This window comes from Equus caballus, chromosome 17 (genome assembly GCF_041296265.1).
Source record: "Equus caballus isolate H_3958 breed thoroughbred chromosome 17, TB-T2T, whole genome shotgun sequence".
In the NCBI taxonomy this organism is placed as follows: domain Eukaryota; kingdom Metazoa; phylum Chordata; class Mammalia; order Perissodactyla; family Equidae; genus Equus; species Equus caballus.
The window spans coordinates 36,418,684-36,442,133 of record NC_091700.1 but is presented as its reverse complement, the minus strand read 5'-3'; the positions used below and the strand labels follow the sequence as shown (position 1 = coordinate 36,442,133).

The following is a 23,450-nucleotide window of genomic DNA, read 5'->3' as shown; positions in this document are numbered from 1 at the left end:
TTAGCTCAGTGACAATCTTCCTCAGCAGAAAAAAAGAAAAAGAAAAAAGAAACCAACTTTAACAGTATTATTGTTGGCAATACACATACAAAAAATTCCCGGCTCAATAGTTTCAAGAGTTTCCTACTCTCAGATACAAATGATGGGGACAGGCGCCCCCTTGCTTTCCAGCATTATCTCCAGTAATCTAACTCCAACGCCACTGTACTCCTCAATTCTCTTACATGCCCACCCTCTCCAATGACTGTCCCCCTTTGTTCAGGCTGCTCCTACCACCCTGAATCTTCTCCCTGCCAGGTCCAAATACAGTCTGGGCCTGCTGAAATTCTACCTACACTTCAGCACTCATCTGAAGCGTGCACTGTATTTTGCCTGGTGCCTCCAACCTAGCCACTGAAACCCCAAGGTACTTCCTTTTACATTTCTCTCCAGTCACTTGCCTGTAATACTTATGAATCAGTAGCCACATAAGACCTGACCAGTTGTGAGCCCCTTAAGGAAGAGGCTGTGTCATCATGGACCACACAAAGAAAAGGAACAATACCACTGGTGATCAATGGAGAGGGAGGGCTGGCATAAACCACCAGCTAGCGTGTGGAAGGATGCCACGAATTATACCAATAATGCTGCCAACACTAACCACTAAGAGATGCGTCTTAATATCAGCTGACGAGTGTTCAAAGCTAGCAAGTATAAACCTAATAATCCAGAAGATGTACATGAGCAATAATAAAAATATCAACAAATCTGGAACAACAGAAAAGATATTCTGACACAATAATGCAGTGGCATTTACTAAAAGCCACATTCTACTTAACCACAACACTAAAAGCAGTTTTTCCAAATGTTAGATAGCAAGATAAAGCAAATCTTAAAATCAAAGATAAACTAATATTCATTACTATAGTGACCAAGGTGGCTTCAAACACACCAAGCTGACAATTTACCAAACTGAGGTTATATCATCCTTCAACACTGAGACGGCACCACACCCATCCTGTCACCTGAAGCTATCTAGCCTCAAAGAGACTACTTCAAGGGGCAGCAACATTTCAGAAGCACTACATCAGCTTCTGTCAGCTTACGGAAGGGGGTTTAAATGACGGCACATCATCTTCTCTACTTTTTAGAAGGACGGGAGGAGAAGCAAGGTCCCAATAGGGACTGAAGGCGGCTGTGGAAGTGGACGTCCATGCCCGACTCTACTTGCCAGGTGTCCCCCTGTCCTTCCATCCTCCCCAAGTCATTCTGTCACCTGAAGGTCCTGCAGCCCCTCATCTGACCTCCTCATTGCCATTCTTATTCCCACTTTCTAAAAAAGCACATATGATCACAACCCTGACCTTGCTTAAAATCCCTAGTGGCTTCGTTTTTCTATCAGGTAAAGATCAAGTTCATGCAAGGCTCTCAGACCTGACCCCGCCTGCCTCTGTAGTCTTGTCTCACTCTGTCTCCACCTTCAGACTTTGTACTCAGGCTTCCAAAATATATTGTACCATTTCATGCTTCCCAGAGGCTCTCCATATACCCCCTCAAGCTTCTTCTGAGTGAGGGCTCCCCGTCCCTCCTGACCAGAGGCCACTGTTGCCTCCTGCAGGTATCCCCTGCGCCTTGTCCTCTGTTACAGGAGGAGGCACATGGTGCTGCAACTCTGTGAAAACTGGAAAACGGGAGAACAGTGACTGTGTGTCCCTGTCTGCACCCTGAGCGCCTAGCAAAACCCCACGGACATAACAAGGAGTCAAAGCATATATGACGTCTGCATCCAAGTTGCGATCCCTGGACTACCGTAACACTCCAAATCCCCAGGGGCAAACAACCATCCATCCTAGATACTAAAGATGGGCACTAGGAAATCCACCTTCTTCTCAGAGACAGACTAACCCAACACCTTCATTTTACAGAACGAGTGGCCCAAGGCAGAGACAAATCAGATGAATTGCCTGGAGTCCTCCAACAAGTATACAGCTGAACCCAATTTAGAATCCAGCTCTCCTAAGTCTCAGCTCCAGCCTCTTTCCCTCTCTCTTGTCCCTTACCTGACGGTAACAGGGCCCCTGTGATGTGTTCAATTCATGCCACAGTCGTATGAAAAGCCGAAATGGTGTTTCTCGGGGCAGAGGAAATGACAAAAGCCAAAGGCAACAAGGTAGCACCATATAATCGCATAACCAAATGCTTCCTTCAGCTGCTAACATTTTTAGCATTTGTGGTAAATAGAATTGTTGGTCTCAATTGTTCCCGCGGAGTTATTTCCACGCCTCTTGCCGGATGAAGTGCACTTCTCTTCTCTTTGACTTCAGGCTTGGCCAATGACTTACTTTAGCCAATGGGATGCTAGTGAACTTGGCACTAACAGAGGCTTGACATCAACGTGGGTAGTAAGGTTCACCTTCTCGCACATCTGACATCATCATGAAAAGAGATGACCCTACATAGTTACTTACCTTCCAGTCTGGGCCTCAAAGGGAGAGAAACAGAGTGAGCAGCCCCAGACAACTTCACACATGTGAGCAAGAAATAAATGCTTGTAGGTGGAGTCACTGAGATCATCAGGTTGTCTGCTGTGCCGCAAAAGCTGACTGATACAAGGCCTTACCCTTCAAGTCAAAAATGCAGACTTCCGGTGATCTGTCACCGCTGTAGCCCCTCAGGCTATCAGCTGGCTGTGGAAGTAGCAATCACCTTATTCTTTTATGTTTCCACTTTGCTAATTTCTCGAGGCCATCTTTTATTTGAATTACCCTCAGAAAAGGACATGTCTCAAAATTAAAGTGTCATCTCCAAGTGTTTTGCTGATTCTTAAGGTAGGTATTAAGTAAATCGGAGAAAAATGTATCCTTTCAGTATCACCTCACGAAATGCCTCCTTCTCCCTTCAAGGCAGTAAGATTTGTCACGATCACAGTTAATTTATTAAAGATAATTTTCAGCTCCTATGACAGATACTACAGATAGGTGGGGAGGGACTACAGGCATCTTTCAGTGCAGGTACTAAAGATTTTAAAACGCAGCGTTAAAATCCTCAGCTAGAATAAATGTTAAAATACTGCGATTTTTGATATTTTTAAAGAGCCTCCAAATCAGGGTAACATTAAACAATTAACACCCAATGTAAATATCCTTCAATTTAGCCATTTTCTTATTCCATTCAGCACATGGCTCAATGCTGCTAATACCACTCCAATTTAATTAATTATTGATATCATTTGTAATTTTTGAAGCTCAGTAGACTTGAAATAAAATTATGTTTGGATGACAAAACACATTATGCAATAAAGTCATCTGGAGGGTAGAATAGCAAACGGGGAACCTACTGCTTATTTTTCCCTCTGCTTGCCATGATAAGGTTAATTTGTTTCCTTTCTTTATTCTTTTTTTGTCTTATAAAATGAGGATATACTTCCTTTTGAAAGGATGCCATTTCCACGTTTTACATATACACAAAATCAGTGTACAGAGTATTACACGCCTGGTGTACAGAATTATGCATGATTTATGCAACACCACAGAAAACACAGGTGTGAAGGCATCTATCTTTTGCTATCAAAGGAGTTGGTGATCTTCTTAGGAAAATGAAGGCTAATTTTTCCATTTTGGACTATAGATAGTTAACTAGAATTTAACCAGGAAGACAAAGTTAAACATTTCTCCCTGTTTTTGAACCAAGACCAGGAGAATGGCACTGTCTTCAAGGAAGACTGGATGTGCATATATTCAAACTGATGTCTAAGGATATTCTTCAGGGAAAAAACAAAATCCCTCATGGCCAAGGGTTCTTAACCTGGAGCCTATGGATAGAACTGAAGAGATTTAATAAACTTAGGAAGGAAAAAAACCATAAATTTTTATTTCTACTAACCTTTCATTGAAATGTAGCATTTCTTTCATTATGAAAACAGGCAACGAAACATAGTTATTAGTAGTTACCCGTGACTTTTTCTTTCTTTCTTTTTTTTTTGCTGAGGAAGATTAGCCCTGAGCTAATATCAGTGCCCATCTTCCTCTACTTTGTATATGGGATGTCACCAAAGAATGGCTTGATGAGTAGTGCATAGGTTCACCCCCGGGATCCAAACCTGTGAACCCCAGGCCGCCAAAGCAGAGCATGCGAACTTAACCACTACACCACCAGGCCAGCCCCCAGTTACCTATGACTTTGACAACAATGGAAATCTGCTATCTTCACATTACAGCTGCTGTCAAAAATTCAAAATATTATTTACTTATGATGAGTAATTACCTCAAAATTACTGTGACTTGCCACTAAATCCCATTATCTTCTTGTGTTGATAAAGAAGCACATCTATTACCATATGACGATTCTGATAAGTGTATTTGCTATAACTGGTTTTCTTTGCAATCACACGTGTTGCATCCACCTACCACATCCCTCCCTCTCGAGTCCTTATTAACGAAGGACATCCAAAGTAGGGAGGAAGACAAGTTCACTGGGAGAAGGGAAAGGAGATAATGACCTATTTATATATATATGCCTATAACAGTGAAATTAAAAAATGGAAATTACGATGAGGCATCTGTCTATTTGGCACCATCTAAAACCGGCAAGCAATAATTGTACAACAAGGGGGTGTTTAGTGTGTGAGGTTTAGGACATTATGCCAGAAAACCTAAAGCATCCATGTTGTAAAACATTGTAATAAGCAGGTAATTCTAGGCCCAGCATCCAAGTTTCTGCCCTAACCTGTTCCTTATGATCATGATTTTAAAACATCCCAATGTCAGCAGGTTCACTGTGAGTCAGACCTGAAATAATAAATGGCTTATTTTCCATCCTGATGGAGGAAATACATCATAGCTCATTGTGGCTCACTTAACTGAGGCTGTTTTTACAGGAAAATATAAAAATAACTAAGTCATTCCGCCTTACCATTTTTATTTTAATTTTTTTTATTAACAAAGCTCTATAACTACAATACGCTTTAAAAAGAAAAAGCATGTTTTCAATATAAGCTATAAAAACAATACCTCAAAAACATCTAGAAGGAAAAATAATATAAACACTCAGAAAGAAAATTAAGTTTTTGACCAACAAACACCCTGGTGGGCCAAGATAACCAATTAAATGCATTCACTTCATCAAGATAAAGTGCTGCTTATTTAAACTGTCAACCACCTGACAATGCTGTTAAGACAGCCAAAATCTTTCGCCACCGTTTGTTAAGGCTGCCAGGTTTTATAAAACTACATTCATGTATACACAAATATACACATACATTCCAGAACCCAAAGTCTCAGCTATTTGCAACCTCTCAACTAAAAGAGAAGAGACATCTACACTGCACAGACTGTAAACGCCATCATGTCTGTGGATGAAATAACTAGAATGAGTGAGCAGCATATTCTAGGGATAATGAGTTTGTTCTGTCCTGCTATTTAAACACATTCTACGTGACCTTATGAGTTCTGGAGACCACCGATGACTCTACTCCAGAATGTAATCTTGTTTCTTACCCAAAATTGTGCTATAGTGGGTTCAGTACATTAAAACAAACCAAACCAAAACAAAAAACTTAAGACATCATCACTGTGGCCAATATTAGGTACATATATTGTACATTTCAGGATATGACCAATAAATTTAGAACTATGTATAAGGTTCTCAGTGTGTAGTACATCTGAAGACAAAAGTATTCATAGTCCTGCTAGTTTATTACACTGAGAGCTAAGCCATCATTCTTTCTCATCTTCTTGAAACGGTGCTGAGAGGTAGAAAAATCTGCTAGCAGTTCCCACTGACTTACCTGCCCACCCCCTCTCGCTTGACTTCTTGTGCCCCTAAACATGAACAGCGAAACAGGGAAAGAACACACATAAATGCAAACAGCAGAAGTTGTATTTCGGTGCGGTGGTGGTCTGGTTTTCAAGTATTAATGAGTTTTAAAAGGCAGAAACTGCAGTCTCTCGTGATCCCTGTTATCTCCCTCTTCATCACAGCTATGGTGTTATCAAAAGTAAAAAAAATAAAATAAAATAAAATAGAATACAGGGCTAGGTTTTGCCCCGCCTTCAGCAGGAACTACCAAGGACAGGGTCAGAGGCGTAGACACTGGCAAGAAAGCAATGCACCTGGGCGTTCCAGTTCTCACCTTCCACTTATTAGCTGTCACACCGTGGAGACCTCTCCCCAACAAAATCTGGGTTTCACCACCTCTCCCATAGGGTTCTATACTGCCCAAATGGGAGGGGGCACGGCAGGCATACAGCCCACCACAGTCACTCAAATATTAAGAGAATGTGCCATTTATGAGGGGAAAAAATGCAATAGGGTCTCCATGAATCTGTAAAATTAAGTATCAGGATGATACCCCAGGGTTTTCAACTTAAGGGGAAAAAACACAAGGGATTTTTGATATATATGTGTGTGTATTACACACTTACACACAGACACACACAAGTGCAAGCATACCTAAGGAGATTTCTTTCAAAAAGAAAGTTGACCCTACAATTTCTGTGGCCAAGAAATTTTAAAGTCCTAGGCACAAAATTTCTTTTTTTTAAGTCAATTTCATTACCGGCATATCAACTGATCTAGAATTTCAATGGCAACTTTTTAAAGAGGAAATGACCCACAAACTCTGCTTTCCTTTACCCCATACTCCTTTCATCAGTCACACCGAGGCAAAGAACTAAACTTTTACCAGCCATAATTTTAAGAAACCTGCTAGATGATCCCAAGTATTTGAACTTTGGGATCTTAGTTTAAAAGAACACTTACTGCACATAAACTCTCATTTCTCCATCAGGATTATAACTAGGTCAATGAAAGAGAGCAAAGTCAAGTGTCCTCTTTTGCGGGTGGCATGTGTGTTGGAGGCAGACTACATGTGAGGAACGAACAGAGACAGTGAAAAGGTCAGTGGCCTACCATCTCTCTCTTCCTTAGCACAGGAGGATGTGACATAGTTATGTGTGGTTTGCAAGAGGCCTCCTCCCTTTATGATCTGTTTCTACAACCCATCCCCAATCTAAATCAATTTTTATTTTCAGCTTGGTGTTAAAAAAAAAAAAAAAAAGGTTACCACACATAGGGACTTTAAGTCTGAGACTTTAATCACATCAAAGTCTGGAACTTCAAAGTTGCAGTTCCCACAGCAACAGCTACTCGGCTCCCATCTGCAATTTGAGTGTTACTGTATATGGTAGTCTCTCTGATTGAAGACCTTGAGATGTGTGGGCAGTGTGGCCAAGTCACAGGCACTACGAATGTGAATTTCCTGACTCTCACTTGCTTGAGCTTAGTGGGTCATCATGGGGAGTTAGCATCTGCATTTCAAACAGGTCCCCAAAGAAGCAGCACATTCAGATCCCTTGAACAAGCAATAGTGTGGGCCACCCCAGAACCATCTAACTGACTGCTTGGCAGCCCCGGCTTTTCAGGTGTAGAGTCTTCCACCACGAGCTGTGACCAGGACTGACAGGACAGCTCCCACAGGATTTAAACTTGGACCCTCATGGCTGGTACCATTAATTGGCTCATTTTTCTAAGACCCCATGAAAAGCTTTGACAGACAGAAGAGAAAATAAATCAAGCCCCTCTTTAAAGAGACAAAAATAGAGGGAGAAAAAAACTAGCATCCAGCCCAGCATTTGAACTAGACTGGCAGCTGCCTTTTCTCTACCATGGAACATAGTGGTTTCCAAAGGTATTTTCCAGCAGGTCTAGTTCCTGATTTCAGTGGCCACTCTGTTTCAGGAAAGAACAAAATTCGATAGAGCCAAATGCTGGAAAAGTCCCAGGGAACTAACCTGGAGCTGGTGGTTACTATGTGCAAGCTCACCCAGCCATGCCAGGATGCTTCTAAAAGCCAAACTGTTTGCTGTTTTCTTGGTCCCCACTGTCCCCATCTTCTCCAGTGGCTGAAAATTTTGAGACTAGACACATTCTCCCCCCCACGATACGTGCTCACCATGAGCTAAGTCCACTTGAGAAAGGCGAGCACACCGCCGGGAACATGACCCTCCATTCAAAGCACAACCTGCAATGCAACAGCACTTCATTTAAGTCATCTGAAAATGCCCCCAGAAAGCAGCCTACAGGATTCAGGTCACTGGAATTGTTAAAGACTTGAAAATATAGTCAGTCCACTCATTCTGCAAACAGGAAAACTAAGGAAGAGAGCGGACAAATCTCCACATAGAGAGGGTTTTGTTACTGAGAGTGATGCTAGAAGAATCTCAGTGCTGCACAGTCAGTGGAAGACTCAGGCCAGGGCCCTGCAGAGAGAAAGGACAAGTACAGCAACACCCCTCTTACCTGGTGGCCAGTCTTCCGACAACCTCAGCCGTTCAGACAACATTTAGACTATCTGAACAAACGTGAACCAGAGAGTAAGGGCAGAAAGAAAAAGACGGGAGCAGAGCGCTCATCTCCAGAGCACAGAGACCCTCTTGGACCCATATCCAAAGCCTGCTGGATTCAAGCTTTCTACAACATAAGGTCAGTTACTTAAGACACTCCGTCATGCAGGTTCTCCTGAGAACCTCTTTCCTTCCTGGCTTGAAGATCATTTTTCAGTAGCTGGGAGACCAATCAAAGCACAGCTGAGAAGAGGTGTTTCAACAGCTCCAGAAGGCATTATGACACAGAAAAAGTGGATGCTCCTGATGACCATCCTCCAGGCACATCAGTTAAGGTGGAAAGCATGAGGGCAGGCGGTGAAATCAGAGGTGCAGGAAAAGTGCATTCATGCAACTAACAGTTGCTGGGCACCTACAGGTCCTGGGTTCAAAGGAATGAACAGACAGTAAATGCTTGTCCCATGGAGTCCATGCTCTAGAGGGAGACTGGAAAGCAGAATACACACAGTAGGTCAGGGGCAATAAATGCTCCAGCTAAAGCCAAGAGGAGGGCGGGTGGGATGTACTGGGTTTGGAGGAGGCTACAGCTATCAACAGAGAGGTCAGGGAAGGACACACGGAAAAGGTAACATCTGAGTATGGGAGGTGAGGTGAAGGAAGTCAGCCATTCAGATACCTGGAAAAGACATTTCAAACACAGGCAAAGGATGGTGCCAAGGCCCTGAGGCAGGAGCATGCTTGGCCCACAAGGAGGTCAATGTGACCAGAAAAGACAGAAATGAGGTCAGAGAAATGACTAGCGGGGGTCAGCCCCACGGCCGAGTGGTTAAATTTGCGCACTCCACTTTGGCGGCCCAGGGTTTGCAGTTTCAGATCCCAGGCATGGACTTACGCACCACTTATCAAACCATGCTGTGGCAGCATCCCACATATTAAAACAGAGGACTGGCAGTGGATGTTAGCTCAGGGTCAATCTTCCTCAAAATAAATAAATAAATAAAGTCTGAGAGCTCTACAGAGGGGATGATATTTAAAGTATGAAGGAGAAAGATGGAAATACTGATAAAAAAGAACAAGAACCAAAACAGGTACCTCCAGAAAGTTCTGTGGAGGATGTGAGTCTTGAGAATGAGACAATGTAGGTCTAATGAAGAGGTTGGGAACAAGAATTTCAGATGAAGAGGCTAAACAAAATGCACGTGGAGAAGGACAAGAAGTCTCTCACAAAATCACAGGCAGGAGCAGCAGAAAGGGCTTTTCCTAATGGGGAGTCACCTGGTGGCACGAAAAGGCTAGGATAAGGAATGTTATTTATTACAGGAGGTCAGCGTTAGGCGTCACCACAGGGGCAGAACCAGACTGAACACAGAGGGGAGATGAAGTTTTGTTTCTGTGCTGAGGAGAGAGCTGATCAGTGCGTTAGGGAGGATGCAAGGGGATGGAGGGCAAAGCAGCACAATAAAAGTAAGCACACACTACATGGGAGTCTAGACAGGGGGCCACAGGGGCAGGTGGAGAAAGGAGCCACTAACCTCCAGTGCCAACTGCAATTAATTGGTAGTGGTTGATTCTTAGAGGACACACAAGACAAGTTCTGAGTTTTTCAGGCGTTCTTTTTTCAAGTGAAATCCCTTCTGCTCTAGAACCTCTACCCTACATGCAAAGACATACACAGCCCCCCACCCACCCTGCTGAACCCAAGGCTCCTTAAATATAAATAACCAAACAGACTTTTAAAATATCCTACAGAAGGTATTCATCTCTGCATGGAATCCAAAAGGGAGGACAGGAAGAGAAACGGCATTCTAGGGAACAATCGAGCCCTAATGGATGAGGGAATAAAAAGGTGAAAAGTTACTAAAAATGTTTACCACTAAAAAGAGAGAAGGACGACACAACTCAGCAGAGCTCAAATTCTTGACGGAAAAGATGACCAGGTAACATGTCCCTAGTACTCAAGGGAATTCCCAGATGGGGAATTCAGTCTCAGCCAGTGGAGACTTGGAGCCACAGCACACAAGCCTCAACAGACCAGCACCTCTGCTCTCCTAACCTATATCTGGATGAAGGCACAAGAGAAAGAAGATCAAGTAATTCGATGGGAGGAATAAACCATGACCTGAAAAATAGGGGAAAAAAAGACTCAAGTAACAACGTTGAAGGATCACTAAGAAGAAAGCAAAACCATAAACAGTATTTAATTTTTAATTTCAGAGTTTCCTAAGCAATAAGGCACTGGTATTCTATGCCATAAACGGGCACAGACAGTGAGATGTGTTCCACGGAAATTCTCTGGAGAGAATGAAAAGCTCCAGAGCGCACGCGTAAGATTATCATGAATGAGAAATGAAATCTATTCTCACACACAATTTAGGCCACTAAACAAATAAGAACCACTTCAGCCTCATTCTTTCAGTGGCAAAACAGAAACCAACGTGTGACGCACCCGTCAAAATGACGTCACCTGCATTTCTAGATATTCCTTCCAGAGTAGTTCAAGATTTAAGAACTTTAACTGTACCTGTATAAATCAATTCATAATAATACAAACATTCTTCATTCTTCCAAGTTCCCAAGAGCTGTGTTCTATGTTACAGAATCACGCTTTAGCGGATGATTTTGCTAAACTGGGTGATGAAGGCAGAGAGGAAAGTACCTGTCACTGCATTGAAGAGCAGTTATGAAACCAAGAACAGTGCCATAGTTAAAACCAAGAGCCTCAGACACAGACAGACCTGGATTTGACTCCAGGTTGTCCTTTTTATTAACTGTGTTAACAACCTAAAACATCTAAGCCCTGATTTCTGCTTCGAAGAAGAGGAACAGCAACATTATCTACCTGTATGGATGGAGTAAGAATTAGAATTAGCTATGCCCTTACCATCTAGCACAAAATAAGGACTCAACAAAAGGTAGCTGCCTCATAAGCCTGTCTACAACTTAAGTTCAATTTTTACTTCCAATGGCGTTCCAACTGCAGAAAGCAGTGCAAAAATGGGGTTCTTCCACTCCTTAAAACCCTAAGGCTCTGTGAGATTGGCAGTTGTCGGTATATGTGAAGCCACTTAAAAGATATTTCATGGATTAATGTTATTCCGCAGCATTACAAAATTATTTGCATATAGTATAAGATTTGTATAATGTCTCCTAATTAATGAGCGTGACATTTCTCTCTTCTGTACAGCCTATGTTCCATTAAAGATTCATCCTTCATTCTAAAGTAAAAACCTCAAATTTCACAACTGTGAAAAGAGCCAGACTTACTGAAGGGGTGTTTGTTTAAAAACAACACTTTGATTAAACTGGCGGAGCCTCAACATGACACCCTGAGATATGCCTCCTCAAGCGCCAGTTCACTCAAAGAGTTGCTTTCTTTCCCAGCAAAAAGCAAACCTGCCTTTCCCAGGTCAAAGATAGCTCAACAAAAGCAGCCAAAACCTCCTGCCAATTCCACGAGCCCATTTCCTCAACTGTAAAGCAGGGCTGAGAGCAGGCAGCCGCTGCTGGACTGCTGGGATGATTACAGAAGACAACACACCTCAAGTGCACGGCCCTGTGCCTGGCAGACAAAGCAACAAAAAACAAAAAGTTAGCTCTTTGTTATTATTATTAAATTTCAGTCCTTTAAAAGTTATTTCCCAGTTTACTCCTTTTGCCCCCTCCCCCAGAATTACTAGGGCTACTAGTCTGCCTGCGGGAGGAAGGGTGCTCTGCTCACTAAGAAGCAACTTCTCCAGACAGGAGGACACTCCCAGGGGCAGCATCTGCTTCAGGGTGAGATTCAAAGATGTAAGGCCAGGCCAAACATTTTACATGGCTTTAAGTACACTAATGGTTAATGCATTTATACAGTCAGATTCTCAGCTGAAAGAATACCTTTTATCAAGAGTACTACTAAATCAAAACAACTTAATTTGCATTTATTCACCCTTCCTCTCATCCTGCAATGGGAAAAGTTAAGAAACAATGAAATACTGGTAAAGGAGAAGAGGAACGATGGAAACTGGCTTCTGAAAAATTACGCAACCATTATACTGAAATACATTTCTCCAACTATCAAAATTATAATCATAAAACATTAAATCCATTGGTAGTCCACTCTATGAACACATGCTTTTTAAAGTGATACTGGGGATCACGTGGGGCATTAGTTCTTACTGTTGCTAACTGTTATTAATAAACCTCTTTTTTACCCTGTATGTATATCTCTGTGTATCACATGATAACCCAGAAGGCAGGCCAGCAAACTTGCCAAAGACAAGAAGCGAAATGAGATAAGCAAGAAAGTCAACAATAGAACTAAACTACACTGACAAGTCAGAATGCTGGGTTAAAAATTTAAGACAAAATTGAAAGTTCAACAGAGTTATAAAAAAAGCTGTAGGAGACTGAGGCTCGGAGATGTGCTTGGAGGGAGTCAGAGAATGTCTGCCGACTGCAAGCTTCATATGAACCACTGGAGTGACACAGATACTGAACAAGCTGTGGGGGCTGCATTAACCATAGTTTCCAGATCACAGGAAATTAAAGTCCCACTGTGCTCAGAACTGCCACATCATAGCTAGAGGACCAGGTGAGCTCTTTATTAGCACACTTTAAGAAAGACACTGATAAATGAGAGCACATCTTCATAAAGAGAACAGAGGCCAGTTCTGCAAACTATGGTCGAAGAAATTCCCCATCTCTGGACATAAATAGGGACTACGTAAACCCTCTGCAGGAGATGCTGAAAGGGGATGTGACCTAGTCTCAATTCTAGGATTTCACGCACCTAGGAACTGTTACCATATCATAGTCTGACAGTACCATCAACAGAAAACAGGTCAGTCGTGTGATCAAAGCTGTTAGCAGCTAATCTTGCTGCAAAAATATATCACTCATCAAGTTCCTAAGACCACAGAGAAATACTATACTACAGGAGCTTCATAAAAACTTGCCAGAATCTGCAGTAACGCTTTGCTTTGTAACCTCTTAAAATTGTACCAAAAAAGAACAATATCCAAATATTTTTTACCAGTATTGCCCACCATTTCCTATCACTTAGAAAATTCTAGTCCTGATTCATACTGTATTATGAGAATGGTACTGTGATTAAAGGACGGGGTGGGAATCACAGGGCCAGAGTAACCACCCCATCGTGAATTAGACGGTGGTTGGCCAGGCACACTGGCAGGGGGGCACTGCGCATGAGTTTAATACCTTTTAAAGCTCATCAACTCCACTCTGAATTATTTTTTTGAAATTTTGGAAGTGTATGAATTACTCTTCCAATCTATCTTTTTTGTAAACACATAAAGGAACATATGATTACAACTTTCAATGAGATTGTTTCAGTAATGGAAATAACTCTCTTACTGAGAATTATACATATGGTTTTCTACGTATATAAGAAAGAATATTTCTGGCAATCCATTTCGTAGAAAATTTAACAATTATCAGTCTGAGCATTAAAGATCTGTGTGTATATTCTAAAGCTCTTTGCCAACCAATTATAAAATATGGTTTCAAATGCTATTTGAAAGCAATAAAACGTCCAGTAACATATAGTTTTGATTGCACAAATTTAAGTCAGTAGAAATCACGACAGTACTATTTATTGTGATAAAGTGGATCGTTAGCAAAGAAAAACTGCTTCAACCTTTAATGCAATGGAATTACCACACTGAATTGAAAGAAACACAAAATACAGTGAATGAATCTGGATTCAAGCAAAAAAAGCATCAGCATGACTACCATAAGTATGGCATATCAATAAACTGTTTATTATGACCTAGAACTAATTTGACATGGCACAAATGTACTACCGCTTAAGTACAAAATGTGTTATCCAAAAACACTAACTCAAGGGATCGCCTTCCCACTTAAATAAAATAAACATGGCATCAACAATTCATACTGCATGTAGTCTCCAATGCTAATGGATTACTTTTCCAACAAATCCAGCAAATTCTGACTATTGCTTGGCAAGTGTCCACCATTCCCCACCATTAACACTTAGGAAGGTAAGAGCAGAAAATCCAAAGGTGGGCCAATAGAAAAATCTTTAAAAACCGAGTTAATAATACTTAAATCTCCATTAGCTTAGACTCAATTAAAAAGACAGTCCAATTCTCCACAAAGGAGAAAGTGATTATATGATCTTGTGGTAATTCTACTTAAAGCAACTGCCTCTTTAAAATATTTCAGGTGCAAATTAAAGGAAAACATGGCTTGTGATAGGTACATTATATAGTTACCAACCTTCCAATTACCATTTGAAGACCTGCCTTAGCATGCACATTGTCAAAAGGAATCCAGAACAACGCAGATTATCATCTCTATTTTACAGATGCTGAAACTGAAACAAGAGAGTTTAAATGATAAACCCCACCAGGGACGAGGGTGGAAGCCTTTTTCATCTTTACTACTCTATTTTAAAACCTAACACTATTTCAGAAAAATATCTGTTCTATCATATATTCTACTGAGATAGAATAACAGAAAAATCCTAGCCCAGCAGACATTCTGGTAATAGGATGTATTTTTAACTAATCCCACTACTTAAAAAACATTGTAAGAACTTTAAAGGATACATTGCCAAGTCTTCTGACAAAGGAACCAAGGAAGATCACTAATCTTAGGCAGTTATGATGGTTTAATCTAAGCGCTAAGCACTTTACAAAATTGAAAACCTAACCTATCAGGGAGAGGCCTGTCCCACACCTTGCAATGCTCTTCGCACCACCAGGGTTATAAAAATAATTCTGCGTCAGTTAACAGTCCCAAATTTTCTTGACTCTACTACAGAGAAGATCCAGAGGTAACTCCTTGCACTTAGTGGACTGTTAAACATCCAAGAAATGATAACGAGGCTGCTTAACAAGGCTGTTAAACCCACCCATCTTCTCCCTCCTGGAAGCCGTTAGGACGAAGCTCTCCGGTGCTCTTAGTTGGGAAAAGATGCTTAGTTTCACTTGCAGGCAATGGCCTGTGACCTTCCCTAAAACTAGGTACCCCACGCTCTGCCGAAGATGACGTCAGCCTTGATTCCTTAAAGCCAGAGGATAAACTTTCCTCCATCTAAAGCTGAAGGATTACCAGGTATCAACATGCTGTTTCACTGATAAACTTCCCGAATGTGACAGCTGTACTATGGATACATAAGAGATTACTCCTGTTCTTTGGATACATACAACACCTCTTACATAAGCTATTCCTGAACAGGTCCGGGGAAAATCTTTGTGTATAAATGTGTACTTATATAAATTTACACACACCCATACATATATACCTAAGAATGCAAGCAAATGTGGCAAATGTTAAAAATTGGTGAATCTGGGTAAAGGGGGTACAGAAGTTCTCTAGATTATTTTTTAAGCCTATCCTTTGAAAAGATTTCAAAATGAAAAGTTTTTTTTAAAAAAGCCCTTTGAGGGGCATGAGGAAACTTTTCACAGTGATGGATATGTTCATTATCTTGATTGTGGTAATGTTTCACAAGCATACACCTATGTCAAAACTTATCAAATTGTACACTTTAAATACGTGCAGTTCATATATGTCAGTTATACCTCAGTAACGCCGTTTCTTAAAAACACACACACTCAAAGCCCTTTGAGGGTTTCAGTCTTCGTGGGCTCTCTCACAACCTGTCTCAACACATCTGGTAACCGTGTGGCCCCTTGTTCCTCTCCTGCACCCTTCACCCCTCCCTCCCACAATCCTGGAGAACTCACTGTGCTATCTGAGCTTGTCTTTCTTCTGTTTTGTTCATGCTACTACTGCTTCCCAGAAAAGGGATAGTGGAATTTGGACTCACAAGATCTAGACGCAAATCTCAAGTTGTATCAAGTCACACGCTCAGTCTGAGGCCCAGTTCCTCATCTGTGAAATGGGGATGACGGCCACCCACAGACGAGATGCACATGGGAACTGGCAGGGTGGTTGAGGTTCAAGTCAACTGAGGTGGAAAGTATGAGAGTGCTTTGTAAACTGAAATAACACAAGACAGCATTGAGCGTCGCTACCTCCACACAGCTAAAGCCCTGCAAGCTCAACCTTCTTCCCAAAGTTTTCCCCTAGGTGCCTTCTCTGAAATACTCACCTCTCCCCTGAATTCACACAGCACTATCATAGATTCTTTGTGAGGCTACCTAGGGTCTACCATGTTCATCACAAGCTTACCTTGTAACAAGACAGACCTAGGCAAATACCCCAAGTGTAACAGCCTCATCTTTTTGTGCCAGTCTTGCACATTCTAAGAGCTCAATATATGAATTCAACAACACACTGAACTACAATGATTAGACTGTAATCATTGAAGAGGCCCAGTCAATAAATGGCAATGAGTGGTTATAACAGTAAGTTTTGAACTGCCTACGACTTTATTCACAACTTACAGAAAAATAAAGTGGCTAGACACGGGACCCACCCACCAGTGGCCCTCCTTTCACATATTTGGTTGTAAGTCTTGGCCAAAACCCGGGAGGAGACCAGAGATCCAGTGTCCCTGTGGGGCATCTGGCTCAGCATGGCACTTCTCGGGCACTGGGTTCTGTAAGACGAAGCTACAGATGACAGAAGTGAGTGAGATTAAATGAGTGCTAGTGGAGCCAGTGTAAATCATTCTGAAACCAGAGGACCTAGAAGGCAGATGGGAACTGGCAGTCAGGAAGGCTCCAGAAAGAACAAGTAGCGCCATTTACGCTTACTTCATACTCAGCACACAAGCCCACCAACATAGCGTGTGATTACAGCCTTTAGTTATGTCACATTTAGTAGTTTTAACTTACTAAATAATGCTCACACTTAAAAAAAATTGGTATCTGCTACCTTTCTACCTCCAAAAAATAACGGAAGGGAGGTTTAAAATGTAATTAGCTAAACTGGGAACCCCAGACCTGCCAAAATGCTAGGCATTTTGTTCTAGGAATTCAAGCATTGTTAATTTAAACAGCAAGGGGAACTGAAACCCTGAGAATCTCTGATTTTACAGAAAATCTGCGTGTAGTTTACACACATGCAAGCCAGGGGGAATCCTTCATCACAGTCTAGGCTATTTTTGTTTTGGTTCCTACTGAAGAGCAAAAACTATTTGTCAACATTGGAAAAACCAGGAATGGCTTGTCATTTAATGACTGGTCTGGTAAACTAGAAAAGGGCCTAAAATGATCTATTTTTCCCCTTTAAGTACTGCAAAGGCTACACGCTTTGGTAACACCACTCTGTCTTCTTTGTTTAAATCTTTTGAAGTTCTTAAACTGGAGAGAAGCTGCCTTGAGGTACAACACCAAGATCCCCTCCTGGCACCACTCTGCTGGAATACGGTTCAGAACGAGAAGAGAAGGCAATGGCTCCACCCAGGGCTGACTGCAGGCTCCCAAAGAGGTGCGGGGGCATTTCCGCCTGACATAAAGCACGTCGTGGGGGTGGATAAGTGAGAAAGAATGAAGCCATTATGACGAATAAAGAAAAGTGAAGAAGATACAAAAATAATTACTGCCGGAGTCTTAGCTCCACAGTTCTTGATCCTGTGGGGCCAAGAGGGGCTGGGCCTGGGGTCCCACTGGAGGCGGGAGTGGCACCACTCTAGTAGAGAAGGGCTCTCAGTCAACAGTTTTTATGCTCCAACTTCACAGCATAACCAAAGCACACCTAACAACTGCAGCATAAGTTTAGAGCCATCATTCCACAAAATAAAAACGTGACCTCACGCTATACACCAAAATTAACTCAAAAGGATTAAAGACCTAAATGTAAGAACTAACGCTATTCAACTCTTGGAAGAAAATATAAGCATAAATATTTGTGACCTTGGATTAGGCAACGGTTTTTTTACACATGACACCAAAAGCACAATCAACAAAAGAAGAAAATAGATAAACTGGACTTCATCAAAATTAAAAACTTTTGTACTTCAAAGAACACCATCACCGTTTCTACATCCATGTTCACAGCAGCCAAAAACTAAAAGCAACCCAAATGTCCTTTGACAGATGAATGGATAAACGAAATGTGATACATATAAGGAAATTCTGTTAAATGCTACACTATCTGCTTGAAGACATTATGCTAAATGAAATAAGCCAGTCACAGAAGGATAAATACTGTACGATTCCACTCATGAGATACCTACAGTAGTCAAATTCAGAGACGAAAGTAGAATGGTGGCTGCCACAGACTGGGGTAGAAGGGCATGGGGAGTTATTATTTAATGGGTAAAGAGTTTCAGTTTTGCAAAATGAAAAGAATTATGGAGATGAATGGTGGTGACTGTTGCACAACAATGTGACAGTATTTAATGCTATTGAACTATATACTTAAAAATCGTTAAGATGGTAAATTTATGTGTATCTTACCACAACTTAAAGAAATAAAAGAAAAAATACTAGACCACCACCAATAAAGTGAAAAGACAACCCAAGGAATGGGAGAAATTATTTGCAAATCATAAATATGATACGGGATTTATATCTAGAATATATAAAAACTCTTAAACCTCAATAATGAAAACAAAAATAACACAACTTATAAATAGGTAAAGGATCTGAACAGATATAGCTCCAAGAAAGATATACAAATGGCCAATAAGCAGATGAAAACATACTTAACATCATTAGCCATCAGAAAAATGGTGAACAAAACCAGAATGAGATACCACTTCATACCCACTAGGATGGCTAAAACAAAACAAATAGCAACAAGTGTTGTCAAGGATACGGAGAAATTAGAATCCTCATACCCTCCTGGTGGGAATATAAAACGGTCTTAGCCACTCTGGAAAACAGTTTGGCAGTTCCTCAAAAGATTAAACATGGAGTTACCATATGACCCAGCAATTTCACTCCAACGTATATATCTAAGCCAAGAGAAATGAAAACATATGTCCATACACAAAAAAACTACACATGAACAGTCATAGCAACATTATTCCTAACAGTCAGAAAGCGGGAACAACCCAAATGTCCATCAACTGATAAACGGATAAATAAAATGTAGTGTGTATATATACATATATATGTACACATATATATACACATATATATCTCTCCATAAAATGGAATACTACTTGGCAATAAAAAGTAATAAAGTACTAACACATGCTACAACATGGATGAACCTTGAAAATGTTATGCTAAGGGAAAGCCAGTCACAGAAGATTGCATATTACATGATTCCATTTATATGAAATGTCCAGAACAGGCAAATCCATAAACACAGAAAGCAGACAAACAGTTAGTGGCCTAAGGCTGGAAAGTAGAGGGCAATGGGAAGTGACTGGCAACGGTACAGGTTACTTTTGGGGGTGATGAAAATATTCTAAAATTGATTGTGGGGATGATTGCACAATTCTGTGGATATACTAAAAACCACTAAATTGCACTCCTTAAATGGGTTAATTGTATGGTATGCGAATTATATCTCAATAAAGCTATTATGAAAAAATATGAATGTAGGTGGCTCTCCATTCCACACCTACAAGATACCTAGTCACAGTAACTCTCTGAATGGCAAAGGAAAGAATTCACAAGTCTCCTTATGACCAATTACAGAAACTCTTCCCTCAGCAGCCCCCTTGGTAACACTGGCCCTGGCACACATCAGCAGAAATGCCTGTTGCACCTACTGTGCCAAGCACCCAAGGTCATAAAAAACAAAGTTACCAAGTACTGCACCAAGTAAAACACTCACCACCAAGGTTGAAAACTTGATCATGACAAGTTTCCTTCACAATCTAGGACTTGACAACAGCTCTTGAACATCAGCCTGTCTGCCCACAGGTATGTGAGAGGATAATGGGGTTTGATATTCCAGAGCTAGGTGATTTCACAGGCAAATTTAAAGAAGCTTCACTTTTCTAATAAAATCACCCAGGACAAAGTCTCCTTTGAGTTTTCCCAATGACACTATAAAGCCTTACTTTGTGTTGGAGCAATCTGCAGAAAACTCAGCAATTTAACAGGTTTATGTCTATACAACTACATACAAACATACATAGCTGTCTTGCTGTATAGGTAATAACAAATCTCACTTAGATATTAACAAATGAGCAGTCCTACACTCAATAAACTGAAGAAAGAAGCTGCAGGAGAAAACATACAATTTATAAGTTACTCTAAGTACATTACTAAGAAAAGTGGCTTTGGTCTTAATTTCGTAAAAAAAAAAAAAAAAAAACTCGGGGCCAGCCCCGTAGCCGAGTGGTTAAGTTCGCGCAGTCCGCTTCGGCAGCCCAGGGCTTCATCGGTTCGGGTCCTGGGTGCAGACATGGCACCGCTCATCAGGCCATGCTGAGGCGGCGTTCCACATGCCACAACTAGAAGGACCCACAACTAAAAATACACAACTATGTACCAGGGGGCTTTGGGGAGAAAAAGGAAAAATAAAACCTTAAAAAAAGAACTCTACAAAGTCAACATCAATTCAGCATCATTCACTAAAATCTAAGCTTCTAAACCTAACTCACAACATTTATGAGTCATAACCAAGTATACAAATCATCTACCTCACGGGACATCTGGCATTATTCTATCCGCCTGAAATGAAGTATATGACATCAGAAATGCTTACAGGAGAGCCTTTCAATCAAGAAACCATAAGGCTTAATTTCACATTAACCAACCAAAAAAAATAGTTTAGAAAAATATCGGTTCCCAATTCATTCTGTTTCCTCAATTCCTCCTAAGGAAGAAAGAAGATAAGGAGCAAATTCAAGATGATAAAATTTTTCTGCAGGCTACTAAATATCTGCAGCTTTACAGAACCACTACAATTTCTTTCAATATTTAGAAAAAAAATTAATTGTTTCTAATAAAAAGCTCTTTAACATGGAGGGCAACTTGTAAAGACTTCATTTGCAGTTTAATACTGCAATCCATGGGAACGGGGAGGAGGCATTTTATACAATGCGGGGGACCGTTTAAAAAGAAACAAGAAATCACCATGGTCAGTTTTGTTTTCACTCAGCTTCATAATGTGCTTGTCAAACACTATTGAAATTTCTGTAATCAGGTTTATAATCCTTGAACAAATATGCTGTTAAGACTATAATGAAAATATTTTTACAACGGTTCTGGCAGAGTATTTGTATACAGCTGAGAATGTAGATGATGTCATATCTGGGCAATCCCTTACCCTAGGTTTCTGACCTCTAAGCACTGCCCTCTACAACTGGGCAGGGCTGGCTCCTTCTGCAGGAAGGGCCCCTGGCCACCAGGCACACTCTCCAACGAGGGTGCGGGCTTCACTGAGTCCTCTGCCCTCCAGTGGGGGCTTGCCTGCTCGCCCTCCAGGGCCTGCAAGCGATCCCGACCACGAGATGCACTGCACTCTAACTGCTGCCCCCTCCCTGGGGACCCAGAATATGCATCTCACAGGACCAAAGGAGCACACATCTGTGGAAAAAGCAGTGCGGTCAGTTAAACCCCTGCCACTTACAACTGCACAACCAGCTATGCAACCCTGGAAAGTACTTCCAACTCTCTGGGTCTTCTGATGATACTACTTACCTGGAAAGATTGCTGTGAGAAGGAAATAGCATCTGCAACAAGCCTAGCACAGCAGCTGGCACCCAGCACAACAGAATAAGTGACAGTAATTAACAACAATGACATTTCTTCAACACTGACTGTGTGCCAGGAACTTTGTTTAAGCACTTTATACATATTCACTCATATATTTATATGTATAACTCATATCATATAACTACCCCCAATCATTATTACCCCAACTTATAGATGAAGAAACAGAGGCATAGAGACTAGGAACTTGACTCACAGGCCTTATTCAGGTCTGGATTCAAAAATCAGACAAAGATTCCCAACTCAACAGTTAGTAGCCTGTATAGGAGTGGTGGCAGTCTTACACTCACTGATGTTAGTGTACAAGCTTACAACAGGTCCACGTTGAGATTTCACCCTTGACCTGAGTCTTGCTGTCTATCAAAATTTTAACCAACCCGAAAAATGACAGCCTCGTATTTTCTGCCTTCTATATACTCTTTCTGTGCTAAAGTAACGATAATAGCTACCATTTTTAATACTCTTCCTATGTGCCAAACACGGCAGTAAAATATTTCATATTTTATTGCGTTTTCACAACTTATAAGAGTTATCATTTACATTTTTCAGAAGAGAAAACTACAGCACAGTGAGGTCAATTGCCCAAGTGACAAAGTTGCTAAGTACAAGTACTAAAGGCAGGATTCGATCAGGCAGTGTAACGAGCAAAACCCAAGCTCTTAGCCACTCTAGCACATTTGACCTCCTCAGCCACTAATAACTTTATGAGAATAACGATCAAATCTATGGCTCACATAATCAATACAACAGATTTTCAGAAAAATCTTACGTTTATTTGTAAATTAACTACAGGTAAGACTAAAATTTTTGAAGCCCCACACTTTAGGGTCATTTCCAAGTTGCAATAAACATTTTTACCAACAGATCATTACTTAGTTAACAATGATTGCCCCCTTCAACTGCATTTTTTTAAATTCTTGAAATTTATTTTTCTGTCAGCATAGTTCAGGGCCAGAGAAGACTAGAATACTGTGGAGGATTCTCTTCCATTCTAAATTTAGAAACAGCATGGATTGGTTTAGGTTAGGCTAGTACAATGACAACAGTGAAACAGATAATTTAGGGACCTGGTAATTTAAAAGGTTGATCTAGAAAACATGTCAAGCCAGATGAGAATCTCTGGCATCATCATCATCATAATATAACTTGCAGAGGAATATTGAAGTGATGAAAGAAGATATAAAAGAATAAAATAAATTGCTTTCACGTCCTCAACAAGAAAAATACAATGAGTTACTTTCTAAATGTCTGTTTCACGCCCAGTATGTGTGAGGAACTGTACTCAGGTGTTTGCAGGGACCAGGAAAGAAAAGAATTCTGCCCCAAAGAGCTGGCAATTCAAGGAGAAACAGGAAGCAAGAGGCAAACCTATGTTCCATTAGCACCCAAATTCCATGAGAAAGTGTACCCATCATGAGGAATCAAAGGAAACAGAAATCCCATTCAGCTGGGAGGAAATCAAGAAAAGCTTTAGAGTACTACAGATGTACCAGCGCGGGGTAGGGAAGCACGGCAGGAGGAGCCGGGCATGACCAATGCCCCTTCTGTAAAGGTGCGAGGATCAGGCCTG

The 23,450-nt window shown here is 41.1% G+C and overlaps 1 protein-coding gene across 1 annotated transcript in view; it reads right to left on the bottom strand.

Annotated features, from left to right (window-relative positions):
- FOXO1 (forkhead box O1) overlaps window positions 1-23,450 on the bottom strand; it is an 89,961-nt gene that overhangs the window by 46,321 nt on the left and 20,190 nt on the right. The window lies entirely within an intron of this gene.